We start from the raw sequence: 16,541 nt of genomic DNA on the forward strand, positions 1-16,541 counted from the left end.
ATCCAACCTCAGGCTGCATAAGATAGCCTCTAACAGACCAGCAGTGATGGAGGCATTCCCCCCTGAAGATCGTGCTAAGGACGTCAAGGACCTAGACCTCTTCACTGATGACCTCCCCCTACAGCGTAGCCTAGGGGTGTCGTGGAACATAGCAACAGACACGTTCACGTTCCAAGTCCTAGACGCCAAGAAACCCTTCACATGTAGAGGAGTGCTCTCTACAGTCAACAGCCTATACGACCCTCTCGGCTTCTTAGCCCCTGTCACCATACAAGGCAGGCTGCTCCTCAGGGAACTCTCCACACGCACTGAAGAGTGGGATTCACCTCTCCCCAAAGAGATGGAAGCAGTGTGGGACAGATGGAGAGACTCATTCCAAGACTTACAGGAGATCCAAATACCTCACTGCTCTATGTCTTTCTCTCCCTCAAATGCCCAATTCAAAGAGCTTCGTGTCTTTGCAGACGCATCCGCTAAGGCCATTGCAAGCGTGGCTTATCTGAAGGTCACCACTCAAGAAGGACAAAGCAAAATCGGCTTCATCTTTGATAGAGTCAAGTTGGCGCCCCAGCCAGACCTCACCATACCCAGATTGGAACTGTGCGTAGCAGAACGCAACCTACCCCCTCACAGCAGTCTACGGAAGCTGCATCCTATCATCGACACCGATGGACCGTCTCTGAGGTGGTTCTTCTTTTGTCGCCAGAGGACTCCAGTGACAAGTAGAGTTCGGACTATGTGGAGTCATTAACGACCCCAGACGGGGAGTGTTCTGGACCGATGGACTATTTTGTGTGTGCAGATAGTACCCTCTGGTGGTGGTTATTGTGTTAGCAGTGTGTTTGTATGAAGCAGAGGTCATTTGACCTTTGTTCCTTTCTTCCTGTGTGAGGTCATTTGACCTTTGTTCCTTTCTTCCTGTGTGAGGTCATTTGACCTTTGTTCCTTTCTTCCTGTGAGAAGTCATTTGACCTTCATACCTTTCTTCCTGTGTAACACAGGAAGTAGAATTCCAGGAAGAACCTGGCAGTAATGGAGGATTCCATAAGGGTTTCACAATCCAATGTAATCTGATTTCATGTTAGGCCAAGCGCAATATCTGTATCTTTGTTTCTTAGCATAATAGCAATGTTGTCAGAGTAGTATTTTGATAATACTATGTTTATAAAAGGTTAATATTTGATGGTTACAGAAGTGAGTCCAAATGTTAGTTAGTTATACAATTAGTCTATTCTACTGTTGTAAATATGTTTATATCTTATGTAATATCGAATGTATGGTACTCAGTTTATGTACAAAACATACTTTATCTTTGTTTACAGTTTCACAAAATTGTTCAAGTAAAGGCTTCAAACAGCAAACGGCTTCACGAAGAATTATTTTGAATAAGTGTTTAACTTGCTGGATAACTAGATAGGAGCACGTCTAGCGCGGCCAGTACATAGTGAGCATAGTAGTAGCAGACTTCAGAAGGACAGAGACAGACTGTGAAATGAGCAGACACAAGGCAGATGAAATTAAATGAGGATAAGTGTGAAGTGATGCACTTTGGGAGAAACAACAGGGAGAGGCCGTATAATCTAAATGGGACTATTTTGAGGGGGTGCAAGAGCAGAGGGACCTGGGGGTCCATATTCACAAATCTTTGAAAGTGCCGCGGCAAGTTGGTGAGGTGGTTCAGAAAGTGTGTGGGATACTTGGCTTTGCAAATAGTGCCATTGAATACAAAAACAAGGAAGTTACACTAAACCTTTACAAATCACTAGTGAGGAACATAGGACAGGAGGAGGCCATTCAGCTCCTCGAGCCTGTCCCACCATTCAATGAGATCATGGCTGATCTGTGATCTAACTCCATACACCCGCCTTTGGCCCATATCCCTTAATACCTTTGGGTAACAAAAACCTATCAATCTCAGATTTAAAATGAACAATTGATCTCGCATCAATTGCCATTCGTGGAAGGAAGTTCCAAACTTCTACCACCCTTTGTGTGTAGAAGTGTTTCCTAATTTCACTCCTGAAAGGTCTGGCTCTAATTTTTAGACTGTGCCCCTAATCCTAGACTGCCCAACCAGCAGAAACAGTTTCTCTCTATCCACCATATCTGTTCCCCTTAATATCCTGAAAACTTCGATCAGATCACACCTTAACTTCTAAATTCTAGGGACTACAACACTAATTTATATAATCTCTCCTCGTAACTTAACCCTTGGGTTCCGGGTATCATTCTGGTAAACCTACGCTGCACTCCCTCCAAGGCCAATATATCCTTCCTAAGCTGTGATGCCCAGAACTGCTCACAGTGCTCCAGGTGTGGTCTAACCAGGGTTTTGTACAGCTGCAGGGTTTTGGCCTCAGCTGGAGTCTTGTGTACAGTTCTGGGCACCACACTTTAGGAAGGATGTCAAGGCCTTGGAGAGGGTACAGAGGAGGTTGACCAGGATGGTACCAGGGATGAGGGACTTCAGTTATGTGGAGAGATTGGAGAAGCTGGGATTGTTCCCCTTAGAGCAGAGAAGGTTAAGGAGACCTAATAGAGGTGTTCAAAATAATGAGGGGTTTTGATCGAGCAAGTCGGGAGAAACTGTTCACTCTGGCAAGTGGGTCGGTAACCAAAGGTCACAGCTTTAAAATAGTTGCTAAAAGAACTAGAGGGGAATGAGGAGAATTGTTTTCACACAGAGGGTTGTTAAGATCTGGAATGCACCATCTGAAAGAATGCTGGAATCAGGTTCCACAGGAACTTTCAAATGGTAATTGTACACGTACTTGAAGAGGACTAGTTTGCAGAGTTCTGGGGATAAAGCTGGGGTTTGGGACTAAATTGGACAGCTCTTTCAAAGAGCCGGCACAGACAGAATGGGCCGAATCACCTCCTTCTGTGCTGTTAGATTCGATGATCAGTGTGAACACGCTGGTGTCTCTTAAGGCTCGTAGAGCTTTTAAAGCTCTTCCCACAGTCAGAACATTTAAAGGGTCTCTCGTCAGTGTGAACTCGCTGGTGTTCCTTCAGATCCTTGGAGCCTTTAAAGCTCTTCCCACAGTTAGGACACTGAAACGGTCTCTCGTCCGTGTGAACTCGCTGGTGTTCCTTCAGATCCCCGGAGCTTTTAAAGCTCTTCCCACAGTCAGAACACTGAAACGGTCTCTCGTCAGTGTGAACTCGCTGGTGTTCCTTCAGATCCCCGGAGCTTTTAAAGCCCTTCCCACAGTCAGAACATTTAAAGGGTCTCTTGTCAGTGTGAACACGCTGGTGTTTCTTCAGCTCCCTGGAGCATTTAAAGCTCTTCCCACAGTCAGAACATTTAAAGGGTCTCTCGTCAGTGTGAACAAGCTGGTGTGACAGGAGGGTGGATGACAGAGTGAATCCCTTCCCACACACGGAGCAGGTGAATGGCCTCTCTCCACTGTGGAGGAGCCGGTGTCGCTTGAGCTCCCCGGAGCTTTTAAAACTCTTCCCACAGTCAGAACATTTAAAGGGTTTCTCGTCAGTGTGAACAAGCTGGTGTGTCTGCATGGTGGATGAATGAGTGAATCCCTTCCCACACATGGAGCAGGTGAACGGTCACTCCCCAGTGTGAACTCGCTGGTGTGACAGGAGGTTGGATGAATGAGTGAATCCCTTCCCACACATGGAGCAGGTGAACGGTCTCTCGTCAGTGTGAACTCGCTGGTGTTCCTTCAGATCCCCGGAGCTTTTAAAGCTCTTCCCACAGTCAGAACACTGAAACGGTCTCTCGTCAGTGTGAACTCGCTGGTGTTCCTTCAGATCCCCGGAGCTTTTAAAGCTCTTCCCACAGTCAGAACACTGAAACGGTCTCTCGTCAGTGTGAACTCGCTGGTGTTCCTTCAGATCCCCGGAGCTTTTAAAGCCCTTCCCACAGTCAGAACATTTAAAGGGTCTCTCATCAGTGTGAACACGCTGGTGTTCCTTCAGCTCCCGGGGGCATTTAAAGCTCTTCCCACAGTCAGAACATTTAAAGGGTCTCTCGTCAGTGTGAGCAAGCTGGTGTGACAGGAGGGTGGATGACAGAGTGAATCCCTTCCCACACACGGAGCAGGTGAATGGCCTCTCTCCAGTGTGGAGGAGCCGGTGTCGCTTGAGCTCCCCGGAGCTTTTAAAACTCTTCCCACAGTCAGAACATTTAAAGGGTCTCTCGTCAGTGTGAACAAGCTGGTGTTTCTGCATGGTGAATGAATGAGTGAATCCCTTCCCACACATGGAGCAGGTGAACGGTCACTCCCCAGTGTGAACTCGCTGGTGTGACAGGAGGTTGGATGACTGAGTGAATCCCTTCCCACATTCGGAGCAGGTGAATGGTCTCTCATCAGTGTGAACAAGCTGGTGTCCCTTCAGACTCCCGGAGCTTTTAAAACTCTTCCCACAGTCAGAACATTTAAACGACCTCTCATCAGTGTGAACAAGCTGGTGTAGCTTGAGCTCCCGGGGGATTTTAAAGCTCTTCCCACAGTTAGGACACTGAAATGGTCTCTCATCAGTGTGGACAAGTTGGTGTTGCTTTAGTTCCCCGGGGCTTTTAAAGCTCTTCCCACAGTTAGGACACAGAAACGGTCTCTCATCAGTGTGAACAAGCTGGTGTCCCTTCAGCTCCCCGGGGCTTTTAAAGCTCTTCCCACAGTCAGAACACTGAAATGGTCTCTCATCAGTGTGAACAAGCTGGTGTTCCTTCAGTTCCCTGGGGCTTTTAAAGCTCTTCCCACAGTCAGAACATTGAAATGGTCTCTCATCAGTGTGAACAAGCTGGTGTTCCTTCAGTTCCCTGGGGCTTTTAAAGCTCTTCCCACAGTTAGAACACTGAAATGGTCTCTCATCAGTGTGAACTCGCTGGTGTCCCTTCAGCTCCCCGGAGCTTTTAAAGCTCTTCCCACAGTCAGAACACTGAAATGGTCTCTCATCAGTGTGAACAAGCTGGTGTTCCTTCAGTTCCCTGGGGCTTTTAAAGCTCTTCCCACAGTCAGAACATTGAAATGGTCTCTCATCAGTGTGAACAAGCTGGTGTCTCTTCAGCTGCCCGGAGCTTTTAAAGCTCTTCCCACAGTCAGAACACTGAAATGGTCTCTCCCCAGTGTGAACTCGCTGGTGTATTTGCAGGTGGGATGAACAAACAAATCCCTTTCCACACACGGAGCAGGTGAACGGACTGTCCCTGGTGTGACTGCGCCGTTGAACTTCCAACGTAGACGGGGAACTGAATCCCTTCCCACCGTCCCCACCTTTACCCGGTTTCTCCCCGGTGTGACGGTGTATGTGTCTCGCCAGGTCAGGCGATCGGCTGAATCCGCGTCCACACACCGAACACATGTGCGGTTTGTCATCGCTGCTTTCTCCTTCCATGTGCAAAGGCCGATGATATTCAGGTCCTGATGAATCCAGCGACTCTGTCAGATGTTGACGTAATGTTTGGTCTGAGCTTCCCGCCTGTAACTGCTCCACTTCTATAACCCTGTAAATTGAGATCAGAAAAGGATCAGAGGCAAACTGTTGTTTAATTTTCCCCTTTCCGAACCTAGGGGCAGTGAAGCTGATTTTCAGGCCCCAGCTGCTGCACAGGTTGGTTGAAAGGATCAGCAGTAATGGCGGCTGTAATACCCACAAGCCCCCACGCTCCAGAAAGCACTCTGTTGACTCCGAGTCCCGTGCATGTGCTCATGGCCCCCACGCTCTCCCTCCTGCTCCATAATCGCCTGTCCCGATCGGTCCACAACGCGCATGCTCAGCGCACAAAACCCCGCGGTTGGAACATCGGGCGCGCATGCGGAGCCGCAACATCTGGTACGCATGAGCGGCTCAGGTGGGGGCGAGTCGGTGTTTCGCCTCAGCCGCCAAGGAGGTGCGCATGTGCAGGACGACCCAACATTCCTCCTGTCAGCAATCACTCCCTCGTTTCTTCAATAAAAACAGAAAATGCTGGAAATACTCAGCAGGTCAGGCAGCATCTGTGGAGAGAGAAACAGAGTTAATGTTTCAGGTTGATGACCGTTCGTCAGGACTGCTTGTTCTTTAGTGTCAGCCAGTGGCTCAGTGGGTAGCACTCTCGCCTCTGAGGCACAAAGTTGTGGGTTCAAGTCCCACTCCAGAAACTTGAACATTGAATGGCGGAGCAGGCTCGAGGGGCCAAATGGCCTACTCCTGCTCCTATCTTCTATGTTTCTATGTAAGTTTAGGGACCCTCCATGTTGACTTTGTCCGATCCTGTCACTGTTTTCCAAGTGCTCTGCTATTACATCCTTTAAAATGGACTCTAGCATTTTCCCCACTACCGATGTCAGGCTTACCGGTCTATAATTCCCCATTTTCTCTCTACCACCCTTTTTGAATAGTGGGGTAACATTAGCTACCTGCCAATCCATGGGTGCTGTTCCAGAGTCTATCGAATTTTGGAAGAGGACCAGCAATGCATCTACTATTTCTAGGGCCACTTCCTTAAGTACCCTAGGATGTAGATTATCAGGCCCTGGGGATTTATCAGCCTTCAATCCCATCAATTTCCCTAACACCATTTCCCTACAAATACTGATTTCATTCAGTTCCTCCCTTTCATTAGACCCTATGTTCCCCGACATCTCTGGGATGTTATTTGTGTCCTCCTTTGTGAAGACAGAACTAAAGTATGTATTTAGGACCAGTGCAAGATAGATTAAGGCGATACTTAGTACAACTAAATCAGGAGGTACAAGCGCTAAATAAAGTAGTAAGGAACCAACAACAGGTTAAAGATCTAGAAAGGCAGAATGCTGGACTTAAACCAGACGAGTTGCCCAGAATAGGTCAACAAGTAATGACGCAAGTTATCGGAAGAAAGGGAATGGGGCCCGTTGGATGGGGCCATGTACTGTATTAATGACAAGTGATACGTGTGTTTGTCTACAGGAACCGATGGGTATGCGATGGAAGCAATGGACCCAGGTGACACCATTTAACACTAAAGACCCCCATTCTACCCTCTCCTCCAGGGGAAAGAGCTCGGAAGACGACCAGACCTCTGTTTAAATTACAGATAAACATGGATCCAGTCGACCCTTTATATCAGAGGGTCCGTCTCGGGGAGAAGAAGCTCTCCCGGTTTACCCTTACACCTGAGAACTCATTTTTAATGTGGAAGCAAGTCATCCTCGGTTCCCAGGGACTGCCTAAGAAGAAAGAAGAAGATATAATTGGAGTAAGACTTCTTTACTCCTGTATTCAAATCCTCTTGTAATGAAGGCCAGCATACCATTTGCCTTCTTAACTGCCTTTCACAACCACCGGACGTCCCAAAGCGCTTTACAGCCAATGAAGTACTTTTGAAGTGTATTCACTGTTGTAATGTGGGAAACGCGGCAGCCAATTTGCGCACAGCAAGCTCCCACAAACAGCAATGTGATAATGACCAGATAATCTGCTTTTTCGTCATGTTGATTGAGGGATAAATATTGGGCTCAAAACACCGGGGATAACTTATTCGAAATAGCACCACGGGATCTTTTACATCCACCTGAGGGGGCAGACGGGGGCCTCGGTTTAACGTCTCATCCGTAGGACGGCACCTCCGACACTGCAGCGCTCCTTCATTACTGCCCCTCCGACAGTGCGGCTCTCCCGCAGCACTGCCCCTCCGACAGTGCAGCACTCCCTCAGTACTGCCCCTCCGATGGAGCAGCGTTCCCTCAGCACCGCCCCTCCGACAGTGCGGCGCTCCCTCAGTACTGCCCCGCCGACAGTGCGGCGCTCCCTGAGTACTGCCCCTCCGACAGTGCGGAGCTCCCTCAGTAATGCCCCTCCGACAGTGCGGCACTCCCTCAGTACTGCCCCTCCAACAGTGCGGAGCTCCCTCAGTAATGCCCCTCCGACAGTGCGGCACTCCCTCAGTACTGCCCCTCCAACAGTGCGGAGCTCCCTCAGTACTGCCCCTCTGACAGTGCGGCGCTCCCTCAGCACCACACTGGAGTCTCAGCCTCGCCTTATATGCTCAAGTCCCTGGAGCGGGATTTGAACCCACAACCTTCTGACTCTGCTATCCACTGAGCCACAGCTGACTCCAGTCTTTTACACAGTTTCATCATAACTTTCTTGATTTTGCAATCTACACCTCTCCTAAAGCAGGGGAGTTATGATGAATTGTTAAACAGTTTTTTTTGCAGAATGACCCAGGCTGTGTGTAGGAAACAATTGTGCATTTGAAAGCAGCTTGTATTGTGAAGCTTGTGCCCCTTTGCCAGGCCCGCTGCCTGCGGCCCCTCTCCCAGATTCCAGCCCCAGCTCTGTGCTGACTGAGCTGCTCTCACCTGGGGACAGCGCGTCACAATCGGCCCCAGCGCACCTGAGCTGGAGAGGAGGCCCCGCCCCGCCCCCTTGCCGCACCGCCATTGGTTGGAGGACCAGGCCACCCAGTTCAGTCCTCCCATCTCAGCCCTCGTCCTATTGGTCAGAGCTCCCGTCAGTCACAGGCCGGGCCGGCCTCCATCCACCTGATTGGGCCGCTTCCTCTGACGACGTCACAATCGGGCCCCAGCCCACCAGAAATAACTGGCAGTTAGAAAGATTACCTGTAATCATCTGTCATTATTCTCTGACTATATAAGCTGTGTCTTTATGCATCTCTCCACTTCACCTGACGAAGGAGCAGCGCTCCGAAAGCTTGTGATTTCAAGTAAAACTGTTGGACTATAACCTGGTGTTGTGTGACTTCTTACAATCCTTTACTAGGACATTTTTTATTAATCCTGTCTCATTACACAGGACCAGATCTAAGATTGCCTGCCCCCTGGTTGGTTCAGTAACATACTGCTTAAGGAACCCATCCCTAATGCACTCTATGAACTCTTCCTCAAGGCTGCCCTGCCCAATTTGATTTGTCCAGTCAATATGAAAGTTAAAATCTCCCATGATTATAGCTGTTCCCTTATTACAAGCCCCAACTATTTCCTGATTTATACTCCGACCAATAGAGTTGCAACTGTCAGGAGGCCGATAGACTACGCCCACTTGTGACTTTTTCCCCTTATTATTCCTTATTTCCACCCAAACCATTTCACTATCCTGATCCTTTGACCCAATATCATTTCTCACTATTGCAGTGATTCCATCCTTTATTAACACAGCCACCCCACCTCTTTTTCTTCCTGTCTGTCCTTCCTAATAGTCAAATACCCTTGTATGTTTAGTTCCCAGTCATGTCACCCTTCAGCCATGTCTCCGCAATGGCCACCAGATCATACCCATGCGTAGTTATTTGTACCGTCAACTCGTCTATTTTGTTACGAATGCTGCGTGCATTCAGATAAAGAACTTTTAAATATGTTTTGTGACAATTTATTCCTGCTTTTACCCTCTTTACTACTTTACCTTTATCTTTATATATTGTCCCTTCCTGATACGCCCTGGTTTTTAATTCCCCCACTTCTACCTTGCTCTATTGCCTTCTCCGCTGACATTTTTATTTTTCGCTCTCTTGAAACCTCCCCCCCACTAATTAGTTTAAAGCCCTCTCTACAGCCCTAGTTATTCGATTCGCCAGGATTCTAGTCCCAGCACTGGCCAAGTGAAGTCCGTCCCAATGGAACAGCTCTCTCCTGTCCCAGTACTGGTGCCAGTGTCCCAAGAAGCAAAACCCATTTCTCACACACCAGTCTTTGAGCCACGCATTTAACTCTCTGATTTTATTTACCCTAGCCAAATTTGCTCCTGAGGGCAGGTACATAAGAACATAAGAAGTAGGAGCAGGAGTAGGCCATACGGCCCCTCGGGCCTGCTCCGCCATTCAATAGGATCATGGCTGATCCGAATCTAGACTCACGTCCACTTCCCTACCCGCTCCCCGTAACACCGAATTCCCTTATCTGCTAGGAAACTGTCTATCTCCATTTTAAATTTATTTAATGTTGCAGCTTCCGCAGCTCTCTGGGGTAGCAAATTCCATAGATTTACTACCCTCTGAGTGAAGAAGTTTCTCCTCATCTCAGTTTGGAAAGGGCAGCCCCTTATTCTAAGATTATGCCCCCTAGTTCTAGTCTCACCCATCAGTGGAAACATCCTCACCGCATCCACCCGATCAAGACCCCTCACAATCTTATATGTTTCGATAAGATCGCCTCTCATTCTTCTGAACTCCAGTGAGTAGATTCCCAACCTACTCAACCTTTCCTCATACGTCAACCCCCTCATCTCTGGAATCAACCGAGTGAACCTTCTCTGAACCGCCTCGAGAGCAAGTATATCTTTTCTTAAATATGGAAACCAAAAACTGCAGCAAGACTTCCCTGATTTTATACTCCATCCCCCTCGAAATAAAAGCCAAGATTCCATTGGCCTTCCTGATCTGTTGTACCTGCATACTAACCTTCTGTGTTTCATGCACCAGGACCCCCAGATCCCTTTGTACTGTAGCACTTTGCAGTTTCTCTCCATTTAGATAATAACTTGCTCTTTGATTTTTTCTGCCAAAGTGCATAACCTCACACTTTCCAACATTATATTGCATCTGCCAAATCTCTGCCCACTCACTTAGCCTGTCTATGTCCCCTTGCAGGTTTTTTATGTCCTCCTCACTCACTGCTTTCCCTCCCATCTTTGTATCGTCGGCAAACTTGGATATGTTGCACTCGGTCCCTTCCTCCAAATCGTTAATATAGATTGTAAAGAGTTGGGGTCCCAGCACTGACCCCTGCAGAACACCACTAGTTACTGATTGCCAGCCCGAGAATGAACCATTTATCCCAACTCTCTGTTTTCTGTTAGATAGCCAATCTTCCACCCATGCCAGTGTATTACCCCCAATCCCGTGATTTCTTATCTTGATCAGTAATCTTTTGTGTAGAACCTTGTCAAATGCCTTTTGGAAGTCCAAATACACTACATCCACTGGTTCCCCTTTATCCACCCTGTATGTTACATCCTCAAAGAATTTGAGCAAATTTGTCAAACATGACTTCCCCTTCATAAAACCATGCTGACTCTGTCCGATTAAATTATGTTTATCCAAATGCTCTGTTACTGTTTGCTTAATAATGGACTCCAACATTTTGCCAACCACAGATGTTAGGCTAACCGGTCTATAGTTTCCATCTTTTGTCTACTTCCCTTCTTAAATAAGGGTGTTACATTAGCAGTTTTCCAATCTGCCGGGACCTTTCCTGAGTCCAGGGAGTTCTGGAAAATAATCACCAATGCATCCACAATCCCTACCGCCACTTCTCTCAAGACCCTAGGATGTAGGCCATCAGGTCCGGGGGATTTATCCGCCTTAAGTCCCATTATTTTACTGAGTACCATCTCCTTAGTGATTTTAATCGTCTTTAACTCCTCCCCCCCCATTGCCCCCTGTACAGCACGGGTTAGATACAGAGTAAAGCTCCCTCTACACTCTCCCATCAAACACTCCCAGGGCAGGTGCAGCACGGGTTAGATACAGAGTAAAGCTCCCTCTACACTGTCCCATCAAACACTCCCAGGGCAGGTACAGCACGGGTTAGATACAGAGTAAAGCTCCCTCTACACTGTCCCATCAAACACTCCCAGGGCAGGTACAGCATGAGTTAGATACAGAGTAAAGCTCACTCTACACTGTCCCATTAAACACTCCCAGGGCAGGTACAGCACGGGTTAGATACAGAGTGTCAGCCGTGGCTCAGGCAGCAGCACTCTCTCCTCTGAGTCAGAAGGTTGTGGGTTGAAGTCCCACTCGAGAGACTGGAGTCTAAAACTCTGTGCTACCCCTCCAGTGCAGTGCTGAGGGAGTAAAGCCCAGTGCAGAGTAAAGTTCCCTCTGCACTGCTCCACTAACAGGCCTGAGCCCAAAACTCAGAAGAGCGCCCTCTGCTGCATTCCACTTGTCTCAGCAGCGGGAGAAGCGGGCGGCGGAAGTCCCGGCCCTCGGACACCCCGATTGGTTGGAGGACCCGCCGCCACCTCAGTCCTCCGAGCTCCGCCCGTTCTCTCCCTATTGGTCAGAGCTCCCGTCAGTCACCCCCGTGGAGTTGATGACGTGCCCCAGTCCGGCTCCCTGCAGAGAACAAGGAGCTGCGGCCGCTGAATCTGCTCCGCTCGGTGCCGGGAGGGCGCTGGGACGGTGCGGTTTGTATATTTTTTTTATTTATCTCCCCGCCCGCGCTTCTCTCCGCTATATATAAAAAACCCTGATAAAACTCACTTTCCGCCGGTGATCCGGACTCTCGCGGTTGCCCGGGCCTTCCCCAGAATGCGAGGCCCTGCGCAGGCGCGGTAGCGGCTCAGCTTCTGGAGCGGGGCCCGGCGGCGCATGCGCAGTAGGGGGAGGGGCGGGGCCTGTTCAGAGGGGGAGGATGATTGACAGGGGTCCAGGGTGTGTGCTGAGCATGCGCGGTGCGGGCCGGGCGCCTGTGGAGCAGGAGAGGGTGGGGCCATGGGGCGCATGCGCGGGGGCAGCAGCAGCTTTAGAGTCACAAAGGGACCGAGTGTCTTCAAATCTCTCCCCTCCTCTTCTAATTTCCTGTAAAACCAGTTTATAAAAGTCATCACTGAAAGTACATAGAAGATAGGACCGGGCCCAGGGCCTGATTCACGGGAGCTTCCGACCAATAGGGAGCGAGCGGGGCGGGGCTGGAGGAGCGAGCCGGCGGCGGGTCCTCCAACCAATCGGGGAGCCCGAGGGGCGGGACTTGCGCCGGCTGATTGGGACAGAGGAGGCTGACGGGAGATTTAATTTAAATGAATTTAATTTCCCGCCTGCTCCAACCGCCCACCCTGCAACGTCACGACGTCGCCGGCGTGCACTGACTGACACTGAGCTCTCCACCAATGAGCGAGGGGAGGCGGAGCCTTGAGGACCGACTGAGGTGCTTTGGTCCTCCAACCAATCGCGGCGAAGGAGGAGGCGGGACCTGGGGTCGGCCCGCCGCCATTTTGTAAAGCGGCCTGGTCAGAATCTGTGATCCTGGGAAAGTTTATTTTTAATGTTCCTTTCCGATTTTACAGCTCAAACTAATTTTATTTTACAGAAGATACTTGTTTTAAAGCAAAGAAACATTGAAGATAGGAGCAGGAGTAGGCCATTCGGCCCCTCGAGCCTGCTCCGCCATTCAATGCGATCATGGCTGATCGTAAAAAAAGCAGTTTGTTTTTAAATTGATGAAACCACTACTCTCTGCTTTCCGTCCGTTGGCAGAAAATTGGGAGGAGGTGAGAGCAAACAACACCTGATTTCTCGCCAAACACTCACTGGAGCAGGGGATTAGCCCTACTTTAAATGTCAGTCTCTTATAAATATACATTAATAAAAAGGGAGACGCTGTCCCTTTAAAATCGGTCATCCACGGGGACGCAGTCCCTTTAATGAAAATCTCATAGCAAAAGAGAGTGCCTGTCCCTTTAAGAGAACCCCCACCACTCCCATATTTCTCTTAAAGTGCTTGAAATTAATAATTAAAAACGCAGAAAATTAATATTTAAAAAATTAATTCAGGAAGAATATTTTTACTCACATTTGCTCCACAGGGTTTCTTGTTTCCACAATACTCCAGGTGTGGTCTCACCAAGGCCCTATATAATTGCGGTAAGACTTCTTTACTCTTATACTCCAATCCTCTTGTAATAAAGACTAACATACCATTTGCTTTCCTAATTGCTTGCTGCACCAACGTGTTAAGATGAGAAATGATAAAGGCAAGAAGTCACTTGTGGGAGTGGTGTACAGGCCCCCTGACAGTAACCACACGGTAGGATGGAGTATAAAGGAAGAAATAATGGGAGCTTGTCAGAAAGGTATGGCAATAATCATGGGGGATTTTAATCTACATATAGACTGGAAAAATCAGATGGGCAAAGGGGGCCTAGATGAGGAGTTCATCGAATGTTTTCTGGATAGTTTCTTAGAACAGCACGTTCTGGAGCCAACCAGAGAGCAGGCTATACTAGACCTGGTATTGTGCAATGAGATAGGATTAATTAATGACTTCATTGTGAAGGCGCCCCTAGGTAGCAGCGATCATAATATGATTGAATTTTACATTCAGTTTGAGGGAGAGACGAGTGGGTCCAAGACTAGCATTTTAAACTTAAATAAGGGCAATTATGAGGGCATGAAAGCAGAGCTAGCTAAAGTGAACAGGCAAATTAGGTTAAGGGAGAGGTCAATAGAGTTGCAGTGGCAGACATTTAAGGGGATATTTCAGAATACACAGAATAGATACATTCCAACGAGAAAGAAAAATTCCAAGGGGAGGATCCACCATCCATCGTTAACTAAAAAAGATAAAGATAGCATCAAACTTAAAGAAAAAGTATATAATTGTGCAAAGATGGCTGGCAGGTCAGAAGATTGGACAGAATATAAAAAACAGCAAAGAATGACTAAAAGATTAATAAGGAGAAAAAAATGAGAGTACCAGAGAAAGCTAGCTAGAATTATAAAAACTGATAGTAAGAGTTTCTATAGATATTTAAAAAAGAAAAGAGTTAACAAAGTGAGCGTTGGTCCGATAGAAAGTGAGACTGGGGAATTAATAATGGAAAATAAGGAGATGGCAGTTGAATTGAACAGGTATTTTGCATCGGTCTTCACTATAGAGGATTCAAGTAACATCTCAGAAATAGCTGTAAATCAGGAAATGGAAGAGAGGGAGGAACTCAAGAAAATTACAATCACCAGGGAAGTGGTACTAAGCAAATTGTTGGAGCTGTGGGCTGACAAGTCCCCAGGGTCCTGATGGACTTCATTCTAGGGTCTTAAAAGAAGTGGCTAGTGAGATAGTTGATGCGTTGGTTTTAATTTTCCAAAATTCCCTAGATTCGGGGAAGGTTCCATTAGATTGGAAAATAGTGAATGTAACTCCTTTTATTCAAAAAGGGAGGGAGACAGAAAGCAGGAAACTACAGGCCAGTTAGCTTAACATCTGTCACAGGGAAGATGTTAGAAGCTATTATTAAAAACGTTATAGCAGGGCACTTGGAAAAGTTCAAGGTAATCAGGCAGAGTCAACATGGTTTTGTGAAAGGGAAATCATGTTTAACCAATTTATTGGAGTTCTTTGAGGAAGTAACATGTGCTGTGGATAAAGGGGAACTGGTGGATGTACTGGACTTAGATTTGCAGAAGGCATTTGATGAAGTGCCACATCAAAGGTTATTGCGGAAAATAAAAGCTCATGGTTTAGGGAGTTACATATTGGCATGGCTAGAAGATTGGCTAGCTAATAGGAAACAGAGAGTAGGCATAAATGGGTCATTTTCTGGTTGGCAAGATGTAACGAGTGGTGTGCCACAGGGATCAGTGCTGGGACCCCAACTTTTTACAATTTATATAAATGACTTGGATGAAGGGACCGAAGGCATGGTTGCTAAATTAGCTGATGACACAAAGATAGGTAGGAAAGTAAATTGTGAAGAGGACATAAGGAGGCTACAAAGGGATATAGATAAGTTAAGTGAGTGGGCAAATATCTGGCAAATGGAGTATAATGTGGGAAAATGTGAAGTTGTCCATTTTGGCAGGAAGAATAAAAAAGAAGCATATCTAAATGGTGAGAGATTGCAGAGCTCTGAGTTGCAGAGGGATCTGGGTGTCCTAATGCATGAATCGCAAAAGGTTAGTATTCAGGTACAAGAAGTAATCAGGAAAGCTAAGAATGTTATTGTTTATTGCGAGGGAAACTGAATACAAAAGTAGGGAGGTTATGCTTCAGTTATACAGGGCATTGGTGAGACCACATCTGGAGCACTGTGTACAGTATTGGTCTCCTTATTTAAGGAAGGATGTAAATGCATTGGAAGCAGTTCAGAGAAGGTTTACTAGACTAATACCTGGAATGGGCAGGTTGTCTTATGAGGAAAGGTTGGACAGGCTAGGCTTGTATCCGCTGGAGTTTAGAAGAGTAAGAGGTGACTTGATTGAAACATATAAGATCCTGAGGGGTCTGGACAGGGTGGATGTGGAGAGGATGTTTCCTCTTGTGGGAGAATCTAGAACTAGGGGTCACTGTTTAAAAATAAGGGGTTGCCCATTTAAGACAGAGGTGAGGAGAAATTTTTTCTTACAGACGGTCGTGAGTCTTTGGAACTCTCTTCCTCAGAGTCTTTGAATATTTTTAAGGCAGAGGTAGATAGATTCTTGATAAGCAAGGGGGTGAAAGGTTATCGGGGGTAGGTGGGAATGTGGAGTAATCAGATCAGCCATGATCTTATTGAATGGTGGAGCAGGCTCGAGGGGCCGAGTGGCCTACTCCTGCTCCTAATTCGTATGTTCATATGTAACCTATGCAGCAGCTGGGGCGTGAAAATTAGCTTCACTGCCCCTGGGCTGGGAAAGGGGGACATGAGGCAACATTCTCCCTCTTACCCCTTTCTACACTCCTTTTACAGGGTTTTAGAAGTGGAGCATTTACAGACAGGAAGCTCAGACCGAACATCACGTCAAGAACAGACAGAGTCGCTCGATTCATCAGGACCTGATTCAGTTGGTCCTCCAATCTGCTGGCACACCAGCGAGTTCACACTAATGAGAGACCTTTTAAATGTTCTGAGTGTGGAAGGGCTTCAAAATCTACAAGTACCTGAAGCGACACCAG

Source organism: Somniosus microcephalus, unplaced genomic scaffold (genome assembly GCF_052327205.1).
Source record: "Somniosus microcephalus isolate GS21.2 unplaced genomic scaffold, FLI_Smic_1.0 scaffold2, whole genome shotgun sequence".
In the NCBI taxonomy this organism is placed as follows: Eukaryota; Metazoa; Chordata; class Chondrichthyes; order Squaliformes; family Somniosidae; genus Somniosus; species Somniosus microcephalus.